This window comes from Dermacentor andersoni, chromosome 6 (genome assembly GCF_023375885.2).
Source record: "Dermacentor andersoni chromosome 6, qqDerAnde1_hic_scaffold, whole genome shotgun sequence".
Lineage (NCBI taxonomy): Eukaryota > Metazoa > Arthropoda > Arachnida > Ixodida > Ixodidae > Dermacentor > Dermacentor andersoni.
Genome location: NC_092819.1, coordinates 718,557 through 745,169, shown reverse-complemented (window position 1 = coordinate 745,169; position 26,613 = coordinate 718,557). Strand labels below are relative to the sequence as shown.

At 50.0% G+C, this 26,613-nt stretch overlaps 1 protein-coding gene across 2 annotated transcripts in view; it reads left to right on the top strand.

Moving 5' to 3' along the window:
* LOC126521192 (intermembrane lipid transfer protein VPS13A-like) overlaps positions 1-26,613 on the top strand; it is an 820,642-nt gene that overhangs the window by 787,077 nt on the left and 6,952 nt on the right. The window lies entirely within an intron of this gene.

The window sequence follows — 26,613 nt, the reverse complement described above, 5'->3', positions numbered from 1 at the left end:
TTCTGCGTCATCAAGGGTCACAATCCCTCCTCTAACCATGTGCAGCATCTCGCTCGCTGTCACCTCCTCTACACTCAACAAAGCTGTTGATGTCGTTCAGGGGCTCGATAACCATCGCTAAAGCTGGCACACGATCATCCCTGCTATGTGTTTAAATAGTTGGGCAAGCCTAGTCTGTCACTCCCGTAGCCGTCTTCATACACTACCGGAAATGCTCAAGTGGTGGAGATATTTTACGCTGTTTGGAATAATATGCACACAACACACCAGCAGTGGAGAACATGAAAACACATGCAATGCAGCTAATATTTACGCGAGAAAAATGAGAAATGGATAATCAAAGGCGCTACATTTATGATGATAAGGATACTTTGACTCGCTTCTGACTTGAAGATGTTTGCCTGCAGTTCAATGGCTTCTAATTAAAAGGAACCTGGCAGTGCATTCACATCGCAGCTAAATGGATTTTGAAACATTTGTAGTTCGTTCTTCCTGGCATCAAGGTCAGAGAATCGCTCACAAACTTCTGTGTGCAGATGACCAAGTATTCACGTTGCAACAGGTAAGGAAATTCCATATTGTAGTCTCTGCACTAATCCTTGGAACAGCCACAAAAATGCTCCCTGTTGTGACTTTGTACCTGCTTCTCAAGAAAACTGGACTTTTGCCCTGAGACCTGTTATGTCCATGTACCGGTCATGAATTAGGTGAGGTGTGCCTCTCTTTGCAGCTTCACATTAAGCTTAGTCATGTGGTCCATTAAGTCGACGCAAAAGGCCACTTTCTAGAGCTACTCGTAACTGGACAGAAGTTGCTCAGGGCCCAATACTTCCGTGCAAGGCAATAATTATTTCTTCCCTATGGTAAAGAAACAAGACAAAACTTTTCCAAAGCTCGGCCGTCGAATTGCCATATGATAAGTCATGTCTACGAAAGAAGAGCTAAGGTTGGGGCTAGTTGGTTATACATATTGTCACGAGTATAAAACTATTTACACGTTGTATTTACAAAGTGTATATACACAGCTGCCGAGAATGCCGAGAGGCTCTTGCCACTTTATCCTCTTCACCGTCGACGACCTTGTCCTCTTTTCCACCGTAACACGACCCTCGGCAGAAAAAGCACCGTCCCGGTGCTTCAGACGGGGCCGTCGGTACGGGCATAGTAAGGTTTAAGCCGAAAGACGTGTACGATGTCAGGTGATGTGGAACCGGGTGGCTTGTTGGAGGTCACGGGGATTATCTCGTAAGTGACATTGGTCACTTGACGGAGAACATGGTAACAGCCTTTGTAGCACGGAAGAAGTTTCTCCGAGAGCCCCACTCAGCGGCAAAGGGACCAAAGTAGCACGAGAGAGCCTGGTGAAAAATATGTGTCACGATGGTGGCGATTTTAAGTGTGCCATTGAGATTCCTGCGATGCCAACAGACGAGTATGGGCAAGCTGGCGCGCATGGTCAGCGTGGGCAATGGCATCGCGGGCATACTCGGTCATCGAATCCTCTATCGAGGGGAGTGAAGTGTCCAATGGTAAGACAGGGTCACGACCGAAGAGTAAGTAAAAGGGGAAATACCCAGCAGTATCGTGGTGTGATAAATTATAGGCGAACGTGACATAAGGGAGAACCACATCCCAGTCCTTGTGGTCGTGTGAAACGCATTTCGAGAGCATGTCTGTAATGGTCCGATTAAGTCACTCAGTAAGGCCGTTGGTCTGGGGATGATAGGAGGTAGCCAGTTTGTGCTGGGTAGAACATGAGCATAGTATATCGGTGATGACTTGGTAGAGGAAAATGCGGCCACGGTCAGTTAAGAGCTGTCGTAGGGCGCCGTATACTAAAATGATATCGTGGAGGAGGAAATCTGCGACGTCAGTTGCGCAGCTCGTGGGAAGTGCTCGAGTGATGGCATAGCGCATCGTGTAATCAGTAGCCACAGCGATCCACCTGTTGCCATAGCTGGACTCGGGGAAAGGACCAAGGAGATCCAAACCCACACGAAAGAAAGGCTCAGGTGGAATGTTGATTGGCTGTAAGTACCCGGCAGGAAGCGTTGCTGGCTTTTTGCAATGTTGACAGGGCTTGCAAGCAGATTCATAGCACCATACGAAGCGAGCGAGGCCAGGCCAGTAGAAGCGGTGGCGCACGCGGTCGTAAGTGCGAGCAAACCCAAGGTGTCCGGCAGTTGGGGCGTCATGAAGCTACTGAAGCACCGTGGAGCGGAGGTGTTGAGGAACGACACGGAGAAATGGAGGACCGTCAGGATGAAAACTGCATTGGTACAATATCCCGTCGTTGAGGACGAAGCACCGTAATGATGGATCAGTAGGAACAGATTCCATTCGATCAATGAGGGTCCTCAAAGTAGCATCATGGCATTGCTCGTTAGCCATGCCCAAAGCTGGGAAACAGAAAGAACACTTGTGGAAGCGTCCATGTCGGTGTTGGCGGGCGTGTGTACAGGGTAGCAGGACAAGCAGTCGGCATCCTTGTGTAGGCGACCAGACCTATATACCACCAAATAGGAATACTCCTGCAGCTACAGAGCCCATCGTTCAAGCCTCCCTGTGGGATCTTTTAAGGACAAAAGCCAAAAGAGGGTGTGGTGGTCCGTTACAATAGAAAAGGGCCTGCCGTATAAATTGGGGCAGAATTTCACCGCTGCCCACACAACGACCAAGCATTCGCGCTCGGTAATAGAGTAGTTCCGCTCTGCAGGTGACAAAAGATGGCTAGCGTACGCGATGACACGTTCATGGCCGAGTTGAACTTGTGCCAAGACGGCACCGATTCCGTGGCCACTGGTATCGGTGCTCACCTCTGTAGGGGCTGAAGTAGCGAAGTGTCCTAAAATCGGTGGGGTGGTGAGCATGGTGGTAAGGTGAGAAAAAGCAGTGGCCTGAGATGGTCCCCATGAAAATGGCACACTTTTCTTCGGGAGATCTGTGAGAGGGCGTGCTATGGTGGCAAAATCCTTAACAAAGCAATGGAAGTAAGAGCAAAGGCCCACGAAACTTCGTACATCTTTTGCAGACCGTGGAACAGCGAACTCTTTCACAGCGCAAATTTTCTCTGGGTCCTGTCGGATGCCAGTCGCATTGACAGCATGTCCAAGAACAGTAATCTCACGGTGGTCAAAGTTACATTTCTTGGACTTGAACTGTAGACCAGCCTTGCGAAAAACAGCAAGTACAGCTGAAAGGCGCTCAAATGTGTGTGCTGAATGAGGGCGAGAACACAATAACATCATCTAGGTAGCACAGACAAGTCGACCACTTGAATCCTTGGAGTAATGAGTTCATCATACGCTCAAAGGTAGCCGGAGCGTTGCATAGCCCAAAAGGCATAACCTTGAAGTGGTAAAGACCATCAATCGTTATAAAGGCGGTCTTTTCACGATCGAGATCATCGACAGCGATTTGCCAATATCCGGACCGCAGGTCGATAGACGAAAAATACTGTGCCCCATATAGGCAATCAAGGGCATCATCAATACGAGGTAGTGGGTAGGCGTACTTCTTCGTGATGCGGTTGAGGTGGCGGTAATCGACGCAGAATCTCCATGAGCCGTCCTTTTTTTGACCAGCACGACAGGGGACGCCCAAGGACTTGACGATGGCTCAATGACATCTTTCGCTAGCATCTTGTCTACTCCTGTTTGGTGACATGACGCTCTGAAGCTGAGACTCGGTAGGGTCGCTGATGGATGAGTGGATTATCGCCTGTATGGATACGATGATGAAGAAATTGCGGCCACTGACCAAGTCAAGGTGAAAAAACACACAGAGACGTTTCGGGACCCGTACAGGTTCCTTGGTCACACTAAAAGCGGGCAAGAGCCGCGAGTCGTTTTTATGGCAGAATGTGACGTAGGGAACGGGTGTAGTTAGCGGGAAGATTGCCATCAGTCCTGTTGATGGTGTTGTCAGTAGTTTGAATAAATAAAGATTCTAACATGAGTCGCATCATCGAATTCTTTTCCTTAGCTATTATAGCAGCGTTTTCCCAATCGATGCGGTGACTGCGATTATCGGCTACATCGGTGAAACCGGCAAATTCACGAGAAGATTAAAAGAGCACCAAAGGGACGTGTCCAACAAGAAAAAAGTCTCGAACGCCCTTGCCGAACACGCCGATAATCGCAGTCACCGCATCGATTGGGAAAACGCTGCTATAATAGCTAAGGAAAAGAATTCGATGACGCGACTCATGTTAGAATCTTTATTTATTCAAACTACTGACAACACCATCAACAGGACTGATGGCAATCTTCCCGCTAACTACACCCGTTCCCTACGTCACATTCTGCCATAAAAACGACTCGCGACTCTTGCCCGCTTTTAGTGTGACCAAGGAACCCGTACGGGTCCCGAAACGTCTCTGTGTGTTTTTTCACCTTGACTTGGTCAGTGGCCGCAATTTCTTCATCATCATGTTACCTGACCAGACGAACTTTCGTCGAACTCTTGACTACATGGATACGATGTTTGACAAGTGACGTCGGGCCTAAGGGTCGGTTGTTCAAGTCGAATATATCCTTGTAGGAAAGCAATAGACTGCAGAGCTGTTCAGTCTCTGTAGGAGCGAGATTCAGGGCAATCATTTTCCTAATGTCGTTGTCAGTACATTTGTCAGACCGGAAAGGCTCACATGAAGCGTCGACGGCAAAAGTCTCAACGCAACTAACTTCTAAAGCAGTGATTGTAGCCAGGGTGATATCTTTAGGCAGAGTTTGCTTAGCGAGCCCGAAATTCGCCACAGGGAGATACATGCGATTGTCTGTGACCTTCAGGATCGTATGCGGGACAGTAACATTGTGGGTGAGAATGATGGCAGTTATGGGAGTGGAGATGTAATCACCATCGGGCACTGGCGGAGAAGGCGACATTTCGATGTATGTCAACACCTTTGGTGGAGCGTGAACAAAATCAGTAGGTCTTAGGCGAATTTCGTGTGGTGTTGGAGGAACATCCACTAGATGCAAGTCAAGACGCACAGTACTTGAGGAACAGTCGATGAGCGCTGAATGAGCAGAGAGGAAGTCTAGGCCTAGTATGAGGTCATGGGGACATTGATCAAGCACAGTGAAAAGGACGACAGTATGGCGGCCGGAAATGCTCACACGTGCAGTACACATTCCGACCACGGCCACCGTGCTACCGTTGGCAATTCGTACGAACGGAGTAACAGCAGGCGTAACAATTTTCTTTAAATAGTGGTGTAGGCGACTGGTCATAATCGATATGTGTGCTCCTGTATCTATGAGTGCTGTGACGGGTGTGACATCAACTTTGACGTCAAGAAGGTTATATCTTGTAAACAGCGTAAAAGGAGGATTTTGCGGCGAATCCGGTATTGCAGCACCACCTCCAGGTGCCGCATTGCCTAATTTTCCTGCTGGGACGGTCCTGGGTAAGTCGGCGAGGGCGAGTGGTGAAGCTGGGGCAGATGTGGCTGCCGACGTTGAGGTGAGGGCGAGCGAGCATAGCGGCGAGTCGAGGTAGTGGCGTCGGAAGCGTCGTAGAAGCGATGGGGTGAGGAACTTCGGGGTGAACTTGAATTCCGGAAGGTGTTTCGAGGAGGGGATGGCCGGCGGTTCCGGCAGTGATGGGAAACTTGACCGATTCGGCTGCAGCAGAAACAGATCGGCTTGTCATCAGGTGTACACCAGTCCGATGGATTCCTGGTAGTGTAGGGATAACGGACACTGTGAAGTGCACTGCGATAGGACCGAGTCATAGGAGCAGGGCGGGTGTCAGGGCGACTCAAGGAGCAGGCACTGGGAAGACCCATATTAGCGATTTCCTGGTGAACCAAGGACTGGATCAGCGATATCGTCTCAGCAGTGTTGTTCCAAGATGTCTGTTGAGGCGAGGCAGGAAACGCTGCTTCGAGTTCGCGGCGTACAATTCGGGTCACGTTTTCGCTTGGAGGTGGTGAGCTAGATCAGCTGGTGGGGTCGGTACAGGAAGAGGTCGCTGCAGTATTTGGAAGCCTAGTAAACTGATTGTATATACGGCGACTCTTCGCCTGCTCGAAATGGCGGCATTCCTTCATGATGGCATCGACAGTCGACAAGTTTCTAAAGACCAGGAAGTTGAATGGATCGTCCGCAATGCCTTTGATAATGTGTCCAACCTTCTCTGCCTCTGGCATTGACATGTCGATTTTATGACAGAGGGCTAGGACGTCCTGAATGTAGGAGACATACGACTCGGTAGCAGTTTAGGCACTGTTGGAACCTCAGTGCTGACGCCCGTTATTGCAAATGGGTCGCAAGCCCCAAGGGTAGCGTTGGCCTGGCGGCCTGGGGCACAACTGGAAGCATCCGAAGGTCCCGGCAAAGCATGAGTCGACTGGTAACAGAACAACTTGTTTATTCTAGCATCGCAAAAGAGCGCGCGGTCAGGTCGACCAAAGTGGAGAGACGGGAGAGCACGTAACTCAACAGAAGAAATCGGAGCCTCTCTCTTGGCGTCCGGGGGCAGCTGCTTTTATAGTCTCGCAGCTGAGGGCCAGGAGGAACGTCTCGTCAGATGCGCACGTGACTGGGCACGGACACGCTGAGAGACAGGTTGAGACGAGTGTAGTGACGCATCCGCCAAACGGGCGCCGGTCGGACTTCCTCGCTTCACACTTGGGGAGCTCCTCTCCCCGGCTGCCGCGCTTTGACAAGCGTGGGCACACACACACACACGCACACACGAAGACACGTGGCACTGAAACACGCCTGGACGCGCTTGGCGGGGAGGCTTTGCGGCAGCTCCGAACGGGCCAAAATGTCCGCCGCTTTGAACGAAACCCCGGCGTGCGTTGCATCCGCGCCGGCTATACCGCGCGTCGTAGGCGAAACGTAACAGACCGCCCCGCCGGGGGAAGGAGATCCCGATGTTCAGGGGACTGCATCCGCTGTCCGGAGGGATGTCGCTTGATGATGCTCATAACCGAAGTCGGTCGTCCTTCGGCGTTTCTTGAGCGCAGCGCACAGAGAAGGCCTCGTTCTCTCGTTCAGGTTCACACAGGACACTGCAAAGTGACTTCGGGAGAGTTGACATTTTTGTTCTCGTTCCCAGCAAGCGTTAGAACTACGCCGAAAGTCAACCGCTCAGTCAGCAAGCATGGCACAACCCTCACTAAGCCCTGCCAGGCTCCTTCCCCTTTTATACTACTGCCTAGTTCCTCACAGTAGTTTAGCAGCACTCAGAACGCGTCCACAAATTGGAAAATTGCACTAGAAAGCACATCATCACTTTGAAACACTACACAAAAGCAATATGTTAAAAATCCTGCCTCAGGAAGAAAAACATCAGTAACAAACAATTTTGAGGCTGATTCTTACGTTAGGGGCTTCGACTTAAGCCATCGGCGTTACCGTTGAGACTCCCCTTTTTGTAACGCACCTCAAAGGAATGTTGTTGCAAAGCGAGGCTCCAGCGCAGGAGGCGGCCATTTGTGGAAGAGATGGTCTGCAGCCATTGGAGAGGGCAGTGATCCGTCTCGAAGCATGCGAAGCGGAGATCGCAGCGAGCGACCGTACACTAGCTCTGCTGGCGAAAACCCCGTAGCCGCATGCGGCGCGGTCCTTAATGCAAACTTCACCCCAGGCAGACACAGCTCCCAGTCAGTTTGGTCAAACCACAATGCTCTCAACACGCGCTTCATGACGGAGTGGAGTTTCTCAACGGAATTCGACTGGGGGTGGTGCACTGAGCTGTGTAACAGCTTTACCCCGCACCTTTCGAGAAAGGCTGTCGTCAAAGCGCTAGTAAACACTGTGCCCTGATCTGATTGGATTTCCGCAGGAAACCCAAATCGCGCAAATATGGACAGTAGTGCATTGACTATCTCAACTGAGCTGAGTTCCTTAAGCGGTACTGCTTCAGGGAACTTTGTCGCTGGGCAAATCACAGTCAAAATGTGTCTGTACCCCGTGGTTGTTACCGGCAGAGGTCCCACTGTATCAATAACGAGCCGTCTAAAAGGCTCCGTAATGATAGGTACCAACTTCAACGGCGCCCTCGATTTGTCCCCTGGTTTGCCCACCCGCTGACAGGTGTCACATGTCTTCACAAAGTGGTCTGCGTCCCGAAAACACCCTGGCCAATAGTACTCTTGCAAGAGACGGTCCTTAGTTTTCTTAACTCCTAGGTGTCCGGACCACGAACCCCCATGCGACAAGCGCAACAGATCCTGACGATAGCATTGAGGCACGATCAGCTGATCGAACTCCACTCCCCTGCGGTCTAGATACTTCCGGTACAGGACCCCACCTCTTTCCACAAAGCGAGCATTTTTCTTGGCGATACCTTCCTTGACAATGCAGCGGATGTTTTCTAGGCTGCCATCCTTCTTTTGCTCGGCTATCAAAGCCGACCGGCTGACTTTTAGCAACCTATTAAGTCCGTCTGACGTAGGCGCGATGAGCAAATCTGCAGATAGCTCTTCTAACTTTCCCGCATCGGGAATTTCCTCTCCAGTAGCTGGTGCCTTTAACGCTACAGGCTCAATTTCATTCAGTTCGGGCGTGCTCTGAATATCAGCTTGCTGCGCCTCTGACCCTTTCTCATCGTACGACAACGTCGGCCCCGCAACTACCGCCTTTGCAGCGAGCTCCCGAACCTTCGATCTGGTTAAGGCCTGAACGCTAGCCTCACCAAACAAAAGCCCCTTCTCGCGCAGGAGGTGATCGGACCTGTTCGAAAATAGGTACGGGTACTGGGGGGGCAGCATAGATGACACTGCGGCCTCCGTCTCAAGCGCTCCGAAAGGTCCCTCAATAAGCACTTTTGCAACGGGCAGACACACGCTATGAGCTTCCACGGCTTGCTTGATCCATGCGCACTCGCCGGTGAACATATCGGGTTCTACGTAAGAGGGGTGAACTACATCCATCGTAGCTGCGGAATCGCGAAGCACTCGGCACTCTTTCCCGTTCACGAGGAGGTCTCGCATGTAAGGCTCGAGAAGCTTCATGTTCTCGTCAGTGCTGCATAATGACAAAAACACGACTTTTGTTTTTGTTTCCGGACACTGCGCCGAAAAGTGACCCGGCTTCTGGCACGTATAACAAACGCGCGCTTGCCTCGTCTCGAACCGCTTTCTGCGTTCGGCTTCGGTTGCCGCCGTCTCCTTACGTTCGGTCGGACTGCTTTCACTCGCATCCGCACTACGTGTGTCCCCCTTTGCTCTCATGGGCGTGAACTTCGGCCTCTCAAACTTGGAGCCAAATTCACCCTTTTGACCGTCCTTAGCTCCGCGAGCCCGACGCGTCACAAACTCCTCGGCTAGCTCAGCGGCTCTAGCCACCGTACTAACGTCTGGCCTATCCAAGACCCAGTACCGCACGTTCTCAGGTAACCGACTATAAAACTGTTCCAGCCCGAAACACTGCAGAACATTCTCGTGGTCACCAAACGCTTTCTCTTCTTTGAGCCACTCCTGCATGTTTGACATAAGCCTGTAGGCAAACTCTGTATATGACTCACTTTTACCTTTCTCATTTTCCCGAAACTTCCGACGGAACGCCTCCGCTGACAGCCTGTACTTTTTTAGCAGACTCGATTTCACTTTGTCGAAATCCTCTGCCTCCTCTCTATTCAAGCGAGCGACTACGTCGGCCGCCTCGCCGGGTAACAAAGTGAGCAAGCGCTGTGGCCACGTCTCCCGAGAGAACCCCTGCTTCTCGCACGTTCGCTCAAAGTTAACCAGGAACAAACCAATGTCCTCTCCAAGCTTAAACGGCCGCATCAGGTCAGTCATTTTGAACAATACTCGTTCTCCTGCACCGTGTGCCTGACTTCCATTACGAGCGCGTTCCATCTCTACCTCGAGACGCTTCATTTCCAAAGCGTGTTCGCGCTCTTCTTTTTTCTCTTGTTGCTCTCGTTCTATCTGTTCTTTACGTTCACGCTCCTGTCTTTTTGCCCGCTCCTCAATGGTCTCAAGGCATTCCGACAGCTCGTCATCCTCAGCTTCTAACTCAAGAATAGCCCTTAGCAGTTCTGGTTTTCTGAGTTTGTCTGAGACATCCAGACCCAACTCTCTTGCAAGCTCCAGCAATTTCGGTTTGCGCAACGACTTCAAATCCATGGCTGCTCTGAATGCTGCTTTCTCTACTGCCTACTATTGTCTTGCCGCAAACTAACCCGGCAGCAACGACAACCACAATTACCAGCTCTGTTTCTGACACTAACAAAAGCCTGGCAAAACTCAGAAGAAGAAAGTCCCGCACTCACCAAACCTCGCAGCCAAGAATTCAGCGCAGTCGTTCCGCTGCAGGCAACCAGTCATCACACAGGGCTCGTTGCACTGCTCCCGGATGGTCGTTGTGCTGCTCAGCATACAGTCAACCGCATCTCTTCACTGCTGGCCTCCGTTGTCGCGATCTCACCGCTGGCAACCAGCTGTTGGAACCTCAGTGCTGACGCCCGTTATTGCAAATGGATCGCAAGCCCCAAGGGTAGCGTTGGCCTGGCGGCCTGGGGCACAACTGGAAGCATCCGAAGGTCCCGGCAAAGCATGAGTCGACTGGTAACAGAACAACTTGTTTATTCTAGCATCGCAAAAGAGCGCGCGGTCAGGTCGACCGAAGTGGAGAGACGGGAGAGCACGTAACTCAACAGAAGAAATCGGAGCCTCTCTCTTGGCGTCCGGGGGCAGCTGCTTTTATAGTCTCGCAGCTGAGGGCCAGGAGGAACGTCTCGTCAGATGCGCACGTGACTGGGCACGGACACGCTGAGAGACAGGTTGAGACGAGTGTAGTGACGCATCCGCCAAACGGGCGCCGGTCGGACTTCCTCGCTTCACACTTGGGGAGCTCCTCTCCCCGGCTGCCGCGCTTTGACAAGCGTGGGCACACACACACACACGCACACACGAAGACACGTGGCACTGAAACACGCCTGGACGCGCTTGGCGGGGAGGCTTTGCGGCAGCTCCGAACGGGCCAAAATGTCCGCCGCTTTGAACGAAGCCCCGGCGTGCGTTGCATCCGCGCCGGCTATACCGCGCGTCGTAGGCGAAACGTAACAGCACACGTGGCGAGTTGTTGCTTGGCGGCTTGTTGTCGACCGGTCGGATTACCGAAAACGTCGGACAGCTTTTCTTTGAACAAGTCCCAGCTGGTCAACTCTTCCTCGCGTGTGTAAAACCATGTTCGTGGTGTTCCGTCGAGGTAGAACACGACATTGGCCAGCATTATGGTCGGATTCCACCTGCTCACCTTGCTGACGCGCTGATACATCTTCAACCATTCTTCCACTTCAACACCATCGAGGCCGATGAACTTGCCGGGGTCTTGCGGCTGAGGTAGAGCAACGTACTGGGTATGCGTAGTCGGCATTGCAGCTGCAGATGCGGTGCCTTCCACTGGAAGCATCGTCCCAGGCTGGGTGAGATGTCCGCTGCGGAGCTCCGCGGCGAAGACGCGTACTTTGCACGTCCACCAAAATGTCACGAGTATAAAACTATTTCTATGTTGTATTTACAAAGCGTATATACACAGCTGCCGAGAATCCCGAGAGGCTCTTGCCACTTCGTCGTCTGGACACAGGACATGCCCACGTAGTACTTCCCATAAAGGGCCTTTTTGTGAATCCTGCAGTGCAACAATGTTGACTTTGAGAATCTACTAAATTCAGCAGCTTTTATTGTTCACCCTACGTGTCTGCTTTTTAATTTCAGGCATGTTTTTCTCCCATTGATTGTGACAGATTGTGACAAGCTGTATGCAGATACAGTCTTTTCTGATTCTTTAAAGATGTCCTTCTCTGTTGCTATACCATGCATGCTATGTACGGAAGCTTGCTGCATTCTGTGGAATGAAGAAAGGAGCTTTGTACTATATATAGCTATTCATGTTGTAGTTTTACGGGCAAAGGGCTGACAAAATCTTCCTGGGCCCTTCAGCGCACCTACACAAAGGCAAGGAAGCTTTGGCATGTATTCTGACGTGGCTAGGGCTGGCCAATGAGAGTGTGATGCACTACCCACATGATGGTCGCACGTGGCTACTTATTCATCAGCACTGCCCAGGTTGAGGTGGCATCACAGCATATTGACACAACTATATTTGGCAGAACCATAATTCAGCGGGTATGTGCCAGTGGGGACAACGCTGAAGTAGCGCGGGTTTTTAGGTGAAGCGGGGAAAAACGAAGAAGACATTGTTGTTGTTCCCTTGGACGACTGATAAAGTGCGTTTCTTGGCGGTGCTGCTACGCATACTCGTCGATCCCACGTCGTTACACTGGTGGAGGTGCGGGGTATTCTTCATGCTTGGCACCCCTTCGCGGAGCCGACGATCGAGCCCGGAATCACCATCGCGCATCGAAACACCGGTCCACCGGTTCAGTCGTCGCCTGCTAGGCTTAGCGCCCGAGTCCAGTCCCCTGCAAGAAACTTCGAGAAATCGTTTGCCTCCTACAAATAACATGGCCACCGCAGCTCCATCGCAAGTAACACTACAGAATCCTGTGGTCCTGGAGAGCTTTCATGGTGATGCCTTTGAAGACGTCCAAGATTGGCTAGACCAGTTTGAGCGCGTCGCCCAGTATAACCATAAGACCAGTTCGGCGGACAAACTCTCGAGTGCCTATTTCTATTTGAAGGACAATGCTCATACGTGGTACGTAAACCAGGAGAGGAGCTTTGCCACGTGGGACGACTTCCGCGCACAGCTGCTGGATACCTTTTCAAGCATCGACAGGAGGGAAAACACGCAGCGTCTCCTTGAAATCCGCGTTCAAAAGCCAAATGAGAGTGTTACTATGTTCTCGGAAGACATGGCCCGTCTTTTCCGTAGGGCAGACCCAGACATGCCAGAGGAAAGAAAGCTGCAATATCTCTTGCCAGGAGTGAAGGAGCAACTGTTTGCCGGCCTTGTGAGAAATCCACCGACAACAGTGGCACAGTTCACAAAAGAGGCTACAGCCATTGAACGGGCCCTGCATCAACGATACCGCCAGCATGACATGAGCAACTCGGCGGCGAACACTTCCGTACTGGCTGCGAGTAACGACATGTCTCTGCGTGAAGTTGTCCGAGAAGTGGTGCGAGAAGAGCTTCGGCAGCTCAGCTTTGTGGTTGCGCCTACGGAACCGACGCCAGCGTTATCTTTTGTTGCTGATGTAGTCAGGGATGAAGTCCGGCAAGCTTTTTCAGCACCAGACTGTGGGAGCGTTCCGCGGCGCCTAACTTATGCGGAGGCTGTTCGCCGTCCACTCAACGCAACTTCAATGCCGTTGACACCCATAACTACAACACCACCTACGCCACAAATAGAGCCGACATCGTCACCCTCGTCGACTCTACCGACCCCGCCGATCATGCCAGCACAAACAACGCCATATTTTCTACATGCGCACGCCAGTCCTTGGCTCCATGGAGAGTTACCGCCGAACTATCAGCATCGGAAAACCGATTTATGGCGCACCGTCGACCGTCGACCGGTGTGCTATTATTGTGGTGAAGCTGGACACGTCTATAGAGTTTGCCGCAAATGGAACAACTATCGCGCCGCTCAACACCCAAGCTTTCCTGCCAACTATGCTTATTCTCCGTACGACGGTCGACGCACTTACAACGACACTCCTGTGAGCAGTCAGCCACAAAATACGACGACGCCCCGACCACGTTCTCCTTCTCCATCTCCGGCGCGCTACAATTCGCCGACTCGTCGCAGTTTTGCCGACGTCACTAGCCGCAGCGACCTCCGGGGGTGAGGTTGCCAATACTCTAACTGCTCCACATCCCCCGTTATCGACAAACGACGACGTGAAGACTACATTGACGAAAAAGACGCCCAGCACAACGACGAATACGACGGATAGAAGTACGAAAGACATAACTGACATCGTCAGCACCGAACTCATCGTTTGCATTGACGGCCACGAAATAGCCGCTCTGGTTGACACTGGCTCCCATTTTTCAATCCTTAGCTTACAGGTCGCTGACAAACTGAGGAAGGTGAAGACACCATGGCACGGGCCCAACATAAGAACCGCCGGAGGTCAGTTGATGACACCTGTCGGGAAATGCACGGCCCGACTCTTAATCGCCAGTTCAACCTTCGTCGTCACCCTCGTCATCCTTACTGAGTGTTGTAAAGAACTTATATTGGGCATGGATTTCCTACGGGAGTACGGCGCCGTGATCCCTGACATCCCTGACAGAAGCGTCACATTTGCCACGAGTTTGGATAATGTCACCCATGAGAAGCCACAACAACCTCGCTTACGTATTGCCGCGGACGACGTCATACTTTTGCCGCGGAGTTGCTCTCTCGTACAGGTGCGCTGTGACAGCCTGCAAAGTGGGACTGGAGTAGCTGAACACATCAGTGCGCTAGCACTGAATTGCGGGGTGTCCCTTGCCAGAGCACTTATCAATGTAATCGACAGAAGTGCCAAACTCTTGCTGACAAATTTTAGTAAGGAGCGCCGACACATCGTTAGAGGCACTGCTGTCACCTATTTTGACGAAGTGACAGAAATACAAGACTGCCACTTAGCGCAGGAGTCGGCCTCTACAATCCACACAGCTGCACCTATTGTAGACGTTAATCCAACGTTAACGGCCGTTGAGCGGAACCGTCTTCTTGAGCTCATCAATCAGTACCAGGGCTGTTTCTCCTCTGCGTCAAGAGTTGGTCGAACGCCACTTACCAAACACTGCATCATTACTGATGTCGACGCCAGACCCATCCGACAAAACCCTTATCGTGTGGCCCCAAAGGAACGCGAAGCAATACAAAAACAAGTGAAGACGATGCTGGAAGATGGCGTTATTCGACCATCTAATAGTCCGTGGGCATCACCTGTAGTTTTAGTGAAGAAGAAAGACGGTAGCCTGCGCTTCTGCGTCGACTATCGGAAGCTCAATCAGGTCACAAAGAAAGACGTTTATCCACTGCCACGTATTGATGATTCCTTGGATAGGTTGCGAAACTCGTGCTACTTTTCCTCAATGGACTTGAAAAGCGGTTATTGGCAGATCGAAGTGGATGAGAGAGACCGTGAGAAAACAGCCTTTGTGACGCCTGACGGACTTTATGAATTTCAGGTACTTCCTTTCGGTTTGTGTTCAGCGCCAGCAACATTTCAGCATCTAATGGACACTGTACTCTCCGGACTCAAATGGCAAACATACCTGGTGTACTTGGATGACGTGATTGCCTTTTCCGCAACGTTCGACGAACACTTACGAGGGCTGAAAACTATTTTTGAAGCGATACGCTCTGCCGGTCTCACTTTGAAGCCTGAGAAGTGCCATTTTGGTTTTCATTAGTTAGTTCCTTGGTCACGTCGTCAATAGCCAAGGAGTCCGACCTGATCCGGATAAAATTGCCGCCGTCGCTAATTTCCTGATTCCATCAGACAAAAAAGCCGTGCAACGTTTTCTGGGACTCTGTGCATATTACCGGCGATTTATTGCGAATTTTTCGCGTATCGCATGGCCGTTAACACAGCTCACCCGAGAAGATATGCCTTTTACTTGGGGCGAAGACCAGCAGTGAGCATTCCACGAGCTCCGGCAACGCATGCAATCACCTCCCGTATTAGCACACTTCGATGAGGAAGCCCCGACGATATTGCATACAGACACTAGTAATGTCGGTCTAGGGGCAGTGCTAGTACAATGGCAGGGCGACAGTGAAAAAGTGATTGCTTACGCCAGTAGGACACTATCCCGAGCCGAAGCTAACTACTCCACTACTGAAAAAGAATGCCTCGCAATGGTATGGGCAGTTCTGAAATTTCGTCCGTATTTGTATGGTTGGTCTTTCACCGTCGTTAGTGATCACCATTCCCTCTGCTGGCTCACTAATTGGAAAGATCCTTCCGGCCGGCTCACATGCTGGAGTCTTCGACTCCAAGAGTTCGACTTTGTTGTTACATACAAGTCAGGAAAACGGCACTGTGAAGAAGTACACACCAAGTACCGAGCGCAAGAGCAGACGACATTGCAGCCGTCCTCAACAAGAGGAAAAGAAAGAAAAGGGAGGCTCGTGGAGCGCATGAAAAGGGGCTCGCGCAATGGAGATGGTTGGAACGCCGGCACGACTAGGGCCGCCGGGCCTACGGAACCCACATCTACCGGTGAAGTTCACCTGACCGAGCGTCCGTCTTCAGGACAGGGAATGCCTCAGGTCGTTGCACGGCATGAGACCCCGGAACGGCCTGCTGCAGCCTCGAACCCGCATCTACGAGCGAGGTTCGGGAGAGCGAGCGTCCGTCGTCGAGACGAGGAGCGCCTCGGGTCGTTGCCTGCACGATGCCTCAGGTCGGCCTGCCGGCATCTTGGAACCCGCTTCTATGCGCGAGGTTCGGGTGACCGGGAGACCGAGTGGCCTGTTCTCGTCTACGGAGCTGTGGGCCGTCCACCTTTTCCTGCCCAGTGCTGCTGCGTTTGCTCTTCCACGCCGGTCATCACTCTACCAGCGAGTGTCCCACCTCAAGGACTCTACGCCTCACCACATTCCGGACTTCAACCGCAACCTCGTGAGACTATTTTTTTCCTGTTTACGAACAACCGTGTATGTGTGGGGCTAGTTTAAGATATTCTTCGTGTTTACGTGCCGTCCAATATAATTGTCGTGTGTTTGCTCATTATGCACTGTCTCCTCCATCTTCCTCGCGTCACACGCTTTGCAACGTGACGGTCCTAACAACATCACATATCTGGCGTCCGCGACAGGACTGCTCTTACGCTATAGAGAAGAGCAGCACATTGCATGTGCGTGTCTGACGGGTGAGGATGGAGACAGACAAGCTTACGGCAATTGGAAAAGAACTGGGGTTGACTGGCCAGGCACTGAAACAATGGGTAGACGAAGAGCGCGCACGCGATAGGGAAGCGCGTGAAGCACGTCTGGCTGAACACAATGCAGCAAAAGAAGCTGATGCCGAAGCGCTAGCTAGATTAAAGGCAGAAAGGGAAGTGCTCGAGCTCAAGTTAAAGTTGAGGGAGTTGGATGCGACAGCGGGTAGCATGACTGCTGGGAAGCTTACAGAGAGTGTGCACGCAAGTGCTACCGAGAGCTACCAAAGTCCTCACAAACTAATCCCAGCATTTAACGAAAAACGCGATGAGTTGGATGCATACATTCAACGATTTGAGCCCGTCGCAACGAACCAGGGCTGGCCACAAGACAAATGGGCCCTATCGCTAAGCTTCTGTTTGACAGGCGTAGCTCTAAGTGTTGTCGGCAGAATGGCACCGGATCATGCCTTGGACTATGCGACACTAAAACAGACGCTTTTGCAATGCTTCAGGTTTACGGAGGAAGGCTACCGAAGGAAGTTTCGGTCGGCGAAACCCGATAATTCCGAAACTGGTAGACAGTTTGCCGGTCGTCTATTGGGATATTTTGATCACTGGTAAGAAATAGCCAATACGGACCGGACGTATAATGCCCTGCGGGACAAGATTGTCTCAGAACAGTTCCTGTTGACTTGCCATGAGAAACTGGCAGTCTTTTTGAGAGAAAGGAACTGTCAGGGGCTTGACAAGCTAGCGGAAGCTACTGATCACTACCTGGAGGCACAAGGATTAGTCAACCATGGCAAAGGTAAAAACGAGAGAGAACTTAGCAAGCCCCCAGGTCAAGCTCGAACTCCTGAGCGACAAGAAGAGAAGGAAAGACCACGCTGCTTTCTTTGTGGTAAACGCGGTCACAGAGCTGCTGATTGCTGGACCAATACGAAGGGTCCAAATACAAATACATCTGTCTGTGGAAAGTGCCGCCGCACTGGGCATAAGACAGGTGACTGCTCCAAAAAACCCAACAGTACCGAGAAGGCTTCGTGCTCGATGCAGCAAGTAGACATGTCCAAGGCAGTAACCGAAGAGACACAGACCTTGCATCGAGTTCCCGGAAGTTCGGAACGCGGAAGAACGCAGACGCTTAAACGAGACGAAAAGTTTATGCCTACTGCCGAAGGTGTGCTTGAAGGACATCCCGCTACTGTCTTGCAAGATACGGGATGTGACTCTATTATTGTCAAAAGGTCCCTTGTACCAGACAGTAAGCTGACAGGAAAAATTTCCTCGGTGTGTCTCCTGGACAGAAGATTGTTGAAGTTACCTGAAGCAACCGTGGAGATCGCGTCACCGTTCTTCACAGGCAAGACTAGGGTTTTATGCATGGACAATCCTTTATATGATATTGTCCTGGGAAATGTGAAAGGTGTACGGAATGCCTCCAATCCTGACAATGAATGGAAAAGACATCTTTATACACCGAGCGCTGCGGATGAATCATTTAGAGCAGAAGGTGGAAACTGTTCTACCAATGAATCCATCTCTGCTGACACTTTATCATCGGCTGCTAGAGAAACCAGGGACAAGTCGGAAGTGGCAGCGGCAACCAGACAGACAAGATTAGGTTTGCATTCATTACCAGTACCAGCTATAAACCCCCTAGACATCAGCCCAATCAACTTGAAGAGCAGGCAAAGGGAGGACAGCAGTCTACGTAAATGCTTTGAAGCAGTGGACAAAGAGATGAAGACTAGGTTCGCTGACGTCCAATTCTTTGTAAAGGAGGGAATTCTTTACCGAAAATACACACTTCGGTCAAAGAAACAAATGGAACAGCTTGTCGTGCCCAGAAGCCTTCGTCATATTGTGATGAAAATGGCCCATGAAGGGATTCTTGCCGGACATCAAGGAATAAAGCGAACCACAGACCGTGTGAGCGAAGAGTTCTACTGGCCTGGATTCCAATCAGACATCACGCGATTTGTTAAATCGTGTGATACGTGCCAGAGGACTTTTCCCAAACATTTAATAGGTCGAGTACCATTGGGAAATACTCCCGTCATTGATACCCCGTTTAAGAGAGTTGCCATTGACATTGTGGGACCATTAACTCCCATGTCAGAGAAAGGGAATAAGTACGTGCTGACAATGGTCGATATGGCAACGCGGTATCCTGACGCTGTGGCACTGCCTAGCATTGAAACAGAGAAAATAGCTGAGGCACTTCTAGAGATGTTCTCTCGTGTGGGAGTCCCACAGGAGATAATCAGTGACAGAGGCACATCATTCTCGTCACGCCTGATGAAGGAGCTAAGCCGTCTTCTCTTTTTTACGCAGTTGCCAACAACTCCATATCATCCGATGGCAAATGGCCTTGTGGAGAGGTTCAACGGCACCCTTAAACAAATGATAAGACGAATGTGTCAAGAGAGCCCGAAAAAATGGGACCGGTACTTGGCACCATTGCTTTTTGCTTATCGCGAAGTCCCTCAGTCAAGTCTGGGTTTTTCACCCTTTTACTTGTTGTATGGCCATTATGTCAGAGGACCCGTGGTGATATTGAAAGAATTATGGACAGGTGATCATATTGATGATGACGCAATAACTTCATACCGGTATGTAGTTGAGCTACGGAAGCGTCTTGAAGACACTTGTCGTTTGGCCAAGGAGGAGCTTCAAAAAGCAAAACTTTTACAGAAGAAACACTACGACCGGAAGGCCAGACCACGTCATTTAGCTATTGGAGACAAGGTCTTGCTACTGCTGCCTTCGGACAACAACAAATTGATTCTTACGTGGAAAGGGCCATTCACTGTACTTGAGAGGAGAAATGACGTCGATTACGTTATTGACCTCGGGACCATGATGACACTGTTCCATATAAATCTACTGAAAAAGTATGAGGAACAGCCACCTATATCACCGCCATTACCGGAAGCGTCAGCTGCTTGTCAGACTGATGATACCGAAAATGACGATCTACCATGTTTACCATTTCAAGGAAAAGAATCGGTGGCCAACGTGAGTCTATCGGAATCGCTCTCGCCTGACCAGCGCGCTCAAGTCACGGGTCTACTGAGCATATACGAGAATGTATTCACCGAGGTTCCCGGCAAGACACATCTCGTCCAGTGTAAGCTGAAACTTACCACGAATACACCTGTAAACATGCGGCCCTATCCAATACCATTTGCTACCCAAGAAGCGGTACAAAAAGAAATTGGAGAAATGCTACGACAAGGCATCATAGAACCATCTGAGTCCGCCTACCAATCACCTATAGTTATCGTGAAGAAAAGAGACTGGACAATGCGTCTATGCATTGATTTCAGGCAACTCAACAAGATACTGGTCAATCACAACGAGCCTATACCTCGGGTGGATATTATCTTTGGGAGACTGGGGAACGCACAGTATTTTTCAAAGTTTGACTTTTATAAGGGTTAATGGCAGGTGCCCATGGATGAAGAGTCGAAACCAATGACAGCTTTTGCTACGGCATCAGGGCTATATCAGTTCCACTTCATGCCGTTTGGCATTAAAACCGCACCAGCTGTTTTCAACCGCCTCATGAGAAAAGTAGTAGCAGACATACCACATATTTACTACTACTTCGATGACGTGCTCATTGCCACTGAAACGTGGGACGAACACGTGGGTACAATTGAGTCATTTCTACTACGAGTGAGAGAATCTGGGTTGACAATTCGTCCAACAAAAAGTGAAATTGGTCAAAGATCAGTGAAATTCCTCGGCCACCTTGTTGGAAACGGTGTCATGCAACCGCAGGTCGAAACACTAGACAAAATACAGGCTGCGAAGCGTCCACAGACGAAAAAAGAAGTACGCTCGTTTCTCGGACTTACAAGGTATTACTGAGACTTCGTCCACAATTATTCCGAAGTAACTTACCCGCTTACTAAACTTACCAAGAAAAGAGGCCCTAATAAAGTAGTTTGGGGAGAACGTGAACAGAAAGCCTTTGATGAACTCAAGATCCTTCTGTCTACGTTACCTATATTGAGAGCACCAGATTGAGAGCACCTCCATCCAAGCCTTTCGTACTCCGCACCGACGCATCATCAACAAGTATAGGTGCCATACTTATGCAGCGCCATGGAGGAATTCTGCACCCGGTGTCATATGCAAGCCGCCGACTACTACCACGAGAAATTGCATATTCAACAGTTGAGCAAGAAGCCCTAGCTCTTACGTGGGCCGTCCAAAAGTTCATCTACTTGTTTAGACGCACGTTCATATTACAGAGCGACCATAAGCCCCTTGTTTACATCAAGTCGGCCAAGCACATCAACAGCCGTGTTTTACGTTGGAGCCTCATACTTATGGAGTATGACTTCTCGGTTGAGTATATTAAAGGCAGCGAGAATGTGGGCGCAGACTATATGAGCCGGTTGCCAAGCACATAAAGAGTGTGTCTGCGGAAACATGGTGTTTCAAAAGCACGAACTTCAAACCGGTGTAACTTTAATGTCGAACAACATTTGCTGGCATGTTAGTTTTGTGGATTTTTTTTTTCACCCTCAATCGTGGTATTGTGTCTTGTTAATGTTGTCATCATGCCGAGTGTGCGGTGCTCGAAACTCTAGTGTTGTAGTAATTTTTATGTGTACTCTTACTTACCGAGTGTGCGGTGCTCGACACTGTAGTGCTGTGGTAATTTTTATGTGTATTCATACGTACCGAGTGTGCGGTGCTCGGAACTGTAGTGCAGTGGTAATGCCCTTGTGGTGCGTGTGTGCTATGGTGGACCCGCAGATATAGAGTATCCTCAAGTTCTTTGAACGAAAGAACTTTCTTAAGTAGGAGGTGATTGTGAAGAAGTACACACCAAGTACCGAGCGCAAGAGCAGACGACATTGCAGCCGTCCTCAACAAGAAGAAAAGAAAGAAAAGGGAGGCTCGTGGAGCACATGAAAAGGCGCTTGCGCAACGGAGATGGTTGGAACGCCGGCACGACTAGGGCCGCCGGGCCTGCGGAACCCACATCTACCGGTGAGGTTCACCTCACCGAGCGTCCGTCTTCGGGACAGGGAATGCCTCGGGTCGTTGCATGACACGAGACCCCGGAACGGCCTGCTGCAGCCTCGAACCTGCATCTACGCGCGAGGTTCGAGAGAGCGAGCGTCCGTCGTCGAGACGAGGAGCGCCTCGGGTCGTTGCCTTGCACGAGGCCTCAGGTCGGCCTGCCGGCATTTGGAACCCGCTTCTATGCGCGAGGTTCGGGTGACCGGGAGACCGAGTGGCCTGTTCTTGTCTACGAAGCTGTGGGCCGTCCACCTTTTCCTGCCCAGTGCTGCTGCGTTTGCTCTTCCACGCCGGTCATCACTCTACCAGCGAGTGTCCCACCTCAAGGACTCTACGCCTCACCACATTCCGGACTTCAACCGCAACCTCGTGAGACTATTTTCTTCCTGTTTACGAACAACCGTGTATGTGTGGGGCTAGTTTAAGATATTCTTCGTGTTTATGTGCCGTCCAATATAATTGTCGTGTGTTTGCTCATTATGCACTGTCTCCTCCATCTTCCTCGCGTCACACACTTTGCAACGTGACGGTCCTAACAACATCACAGGCACGCAGACGCCGACTGCCTTTCTTGGTCTCCTGTTGAGCCGGCAGCACAAGACGATGATGACACAGTTTTTCTGGGACTCGTGGATATTGCCAATCTTTCACGCCAGCAACGGGATGACATTGAATTGCTGCCGCTTATTGATTACCTCAAAGGACAAACCAACAGCGTGCCGAGGCTCTTTGCAAGAGGGGTGGCATCATACTGCTTGCGTCGCAACGTCCTCTACAAGAAGAACTTCTCGCCTAGCGGCAGCAACTACTTACTTGTTGTTCCATCACCGCTTCGACGTGAAATCTTACACGCCTGCCACAACGAGCCGACTGCTGGGCACTTGGGCTACACTCGCACATTGGCACGGATTCAGCAGAATTACTACTGGCCGAGACTTACTGCGGTCGTTAAACGTTACGTTCAGACATGTCTGGATTGCCAACGTTGTAAACCACCATCCATCAAACCAGCCGGCTTACTGCACCCTGTTGACGTACCGGCCACACCATTTGCACAAGTAGGCATGGACTTTCTGGGCCCCTTCCCTACGTCTACTACTGGTAATAGGTGGATAATCGTTGCCACGGATTATCTCACTAGATATGCCGAGACAAGTGCCCTGCAACGGGCAACAGCAGATGAAGCGGCACAATTTTTTCTAGAATCCATCGTTTTAAGGCATGGCGCTCCCGCAGTAGTCGTCACGGACAGAGGTACTGCGTTCATGGCCCAGTTTTTAGATATCGTTCTACGTCTAAGTGGTACCACCCACCGGAAGACAACAGCGTATCACCCTCAAACGAACGGACTGACAGAACGACTCAATAGGACATTGGCTGATATGATAAGCATGTACGTAGATGTAGAGCATAGGAACTGGGACGAGGTTTTACCTTATGTCATCATTGCGTACAATACGGCTCGTCAAGAGACCACTCGCAAGACGCCCTTCAGTCTCGTATACGGCTGTGAGGTTACAACAACATTAGACGCAATGCTTCCTCATGAATTTGACGACAACGAGACGTGTGCTGAAGAGATAACACACCGAGCAGAGGCAGCTAGGCAGCTTGCGCGTCTGCGAATCCACGAACAACAGGACTGTGACGCCAGACGCTACAATCTTCGGCGCAAAGCCGTAACATACAACATCGGCGACAAAGTGTGGGTCTGGACACCTATTCGACAGCGTGGGCTCTCTGAAAAGGTCCTACGCAAATACTTCGGGCCCTACATAGTTCTCCAACGCATCAGTAACGTCAACTACGAAGTCGTTCCAGACAGCTCGCACTGTTCTAAGCGCCGACGGCGTTTACCCGAGGTCGTTCACGTGCTGCGTATGAAGCCGTACTATGAGGACTGCCAAGACTGCGCAGTTCTTTACCGCTGCTTTCCAAGCCTCTATCATCGGGACGATGATCTTTTCTAAAGGGGGAGCAAATGACACAACTATATTTGGCAGAACCATAATTCAGCGGGTATGCGCCAGTGGGGACGGCACTGAAGTAGCGCGCGCGGGTTTTTAGGTGAAGCGGGGAAAAACGAAGACGTTGTTGTTGTTCCCTTGGACGACTGATAAAGTGCGTTTCTTGGCGGTGCTGCTACGCATACTCGTCGATCCCACGTCATTACAATATATAATCATGTAACTGCAGTGAAGCCACCTCCCTGGAAGATGCGCAATAGTGCAAGCTTTTGTTTAGAAGCCCCACTTAAAGGTGGAGACACCGGCAGGCCTGCTGTCGTTAGGTGGACCGCCACTGGCTGCTGTACAGTCGGAAGACATCCCCAGACCGTATTCGGCCAGTGGGCCATAGTTTGGAGACCACTGCTTTAGGATTTATTTTGGCACCGAACAGTAATGGTCATCTATCTTGCCTGTCTTTCCTATCTTTAATGCTACACCTGGTACTTTGAGCTGACAGACAGCATGCACATATTAACATGACAAGCCATTACTGATAGGAAAGAAGCGAGCGCAGAGTGTTAACGAAAGGAAATGCATGCAAAGTGCATAAAAATTATTGTGTGGGGGACAAGATAAATCCCAAGGGTGTAAAATTTATTTTGGAAGTGTGTGGGCCACACAATTTTATATCAGGCTAACTTCACCGAATGGAAATTTGTTAAAACATAATGTCCACCATCATGACTGTCAGACAGCTCTTTATTGCTATGGGCCACAACATGTCATCCTCCATGTGGCCCCCTGCGCTTCATATTCCACTTTCCTTGAACAACTCCGCTACTATCGCAAATGGGGTGGTGGCCTACACATCTGCCAGCCGATTCACCAGTTTACCTTGTGACACACTATTACAAAGACGGCACCGAATAAAACAACACACGAAGAAGGGAGACACGAGACAAGCACGTAGACGATTTTTTTTTTTTTGTCTCCCTTCTTCGTGTGTTGTTTTATTCGGCGCCATCTTTGTAATCATCCTTAACCAACTAGCCCACCAGCACATGCTTGTGACACACGCAAGATTCCAACACACCAAAAACAGCTGACACAGCTCTGTTTTGACTACCTTTAGCACATGAAATAACTTATCTTTCGAATGAGCCAAGCTACATAAAAGCTTGTTCTGTCGCTCTGTTGTGATGACAGCTGTGGTGAGGACAGTAGTGATGATGTTGGCTCTCACATTACACTGTTGTCAACACTGTGAATGCAGTTCCTTTCTTGTGTATCACTGTATAATGTGCAGGCAACTTTTTTAACCCATATTAAATGAAATTGAAGTTCGAAGAAATGAAGAAATTCGAAGTTAATCAACAAGCGTAAGACAGCTGACATAAGGAAGTATAATATGGATAGAATTGAACAAGCTCTCAGGAACGGAGGAAGCCTAAAAGCAGAGAAGAAGAAACTAGGAATTGGCAAAAATCAGATGTATGCGTTAAGAGACAAAGCCGGCAATATCATTACTAATATGGATGAGATAGTTCAAGTGGCTGAGGAGTTCTATAGAGATTTATACAGTACGAGTGGAACCCACGATGATAATGGAAGAGAGAATAGTCTAGAGGAATTCGAAATCCCACAAGTAACGCCAGAAGAAGTAAGGAAAGCCTTGGGAGCTATGCAAAGGGGGAAGGCAGCTGGGGAGGATCAGGTAACAGCAGATTTGTTGAAGGACGGTGGGCAGATTGTTCTAGAAAAACTGGCCACCCTGTATACACAATGCCTCATGACCTCGAGCGTACCGGAATCTTGGAAGAACGCTAACATAATCCTAATCCATAAGAAAGGGGACGCCAAGGACTTGAAAAATTATAGACCGATCAGCTTACTGTCCGTTGACTACAAAGTATTTACTAAGGTAATTGCAAATAGAATCAGGAACACCTTAGACTTTCGTCAACCAAAGGACCAGGCAGGATTCTGTAAAGGCTACTCAACAATAGACCATATGCACACTATCAATCAGGTGATAGAGAAATGTGCGGAATATAACCAACCATTATGTGTAGCTTTCATTGATTATGAGAAAGCGTTTTGATTCAGTCGAAACCTCAGCAGTCATGGAGGCATTGCGTAATCAGGGTGTAGACGAGCCGTATGTAAAAATACTGAAAGATATCTATAGCGGCTCCACAGCCACCGTAGTCCTCCATAAAGAAAGCAATGAATTCCCGATAAAGAAAGGCGTCAGGCAGGGAGATACGATCTCTCCGATGCTATTCACATCGTGTTTACAGGAGGTATTCAGAGTCCTGGATTGGGAAGAATTGGGGATAAAAGTTAATGGAGAATACCTAAGCAACTTGCGATTCGCTGGTGATATTGCCTTGCTTAGTAACTCAGGGGACCAACTGCAATGCATGCTCACTGACCTGGAGAGGCAAAGCCGAAGGGTGGGTCTAAAAATTAATCTGCAAAAAACTAAAGTAATGTTTAACAGTCTCGGAAGGGAACAGCAGTTTACGATAGGTAGCGAAGCACTGGAAGTGGTAAGGGAATACATCTACTTAGGACATGTAGTGACTGCTGATCCGGATCATGAGAGTGAAATAATCAGAAGAATAAGAATAGGCTGGGGTGCGTTTGGCAGGCATTCTGAGATCATGAACAGCAGGTTGCCATTATCCCTCAAGAGAAAAGTTTATAACAGCTGTGTCTTACCAGTACTCACGTACGGGGCAGAAACCTGGAGGCTTACGAAAAGGGTTCTACTTAAATTGAGGACGACGCAACGAGCTATGGAAAGAAGAATGATAGCTGTAACATTAAGGGATAAGAAAAGAGCAGATTGGGTGA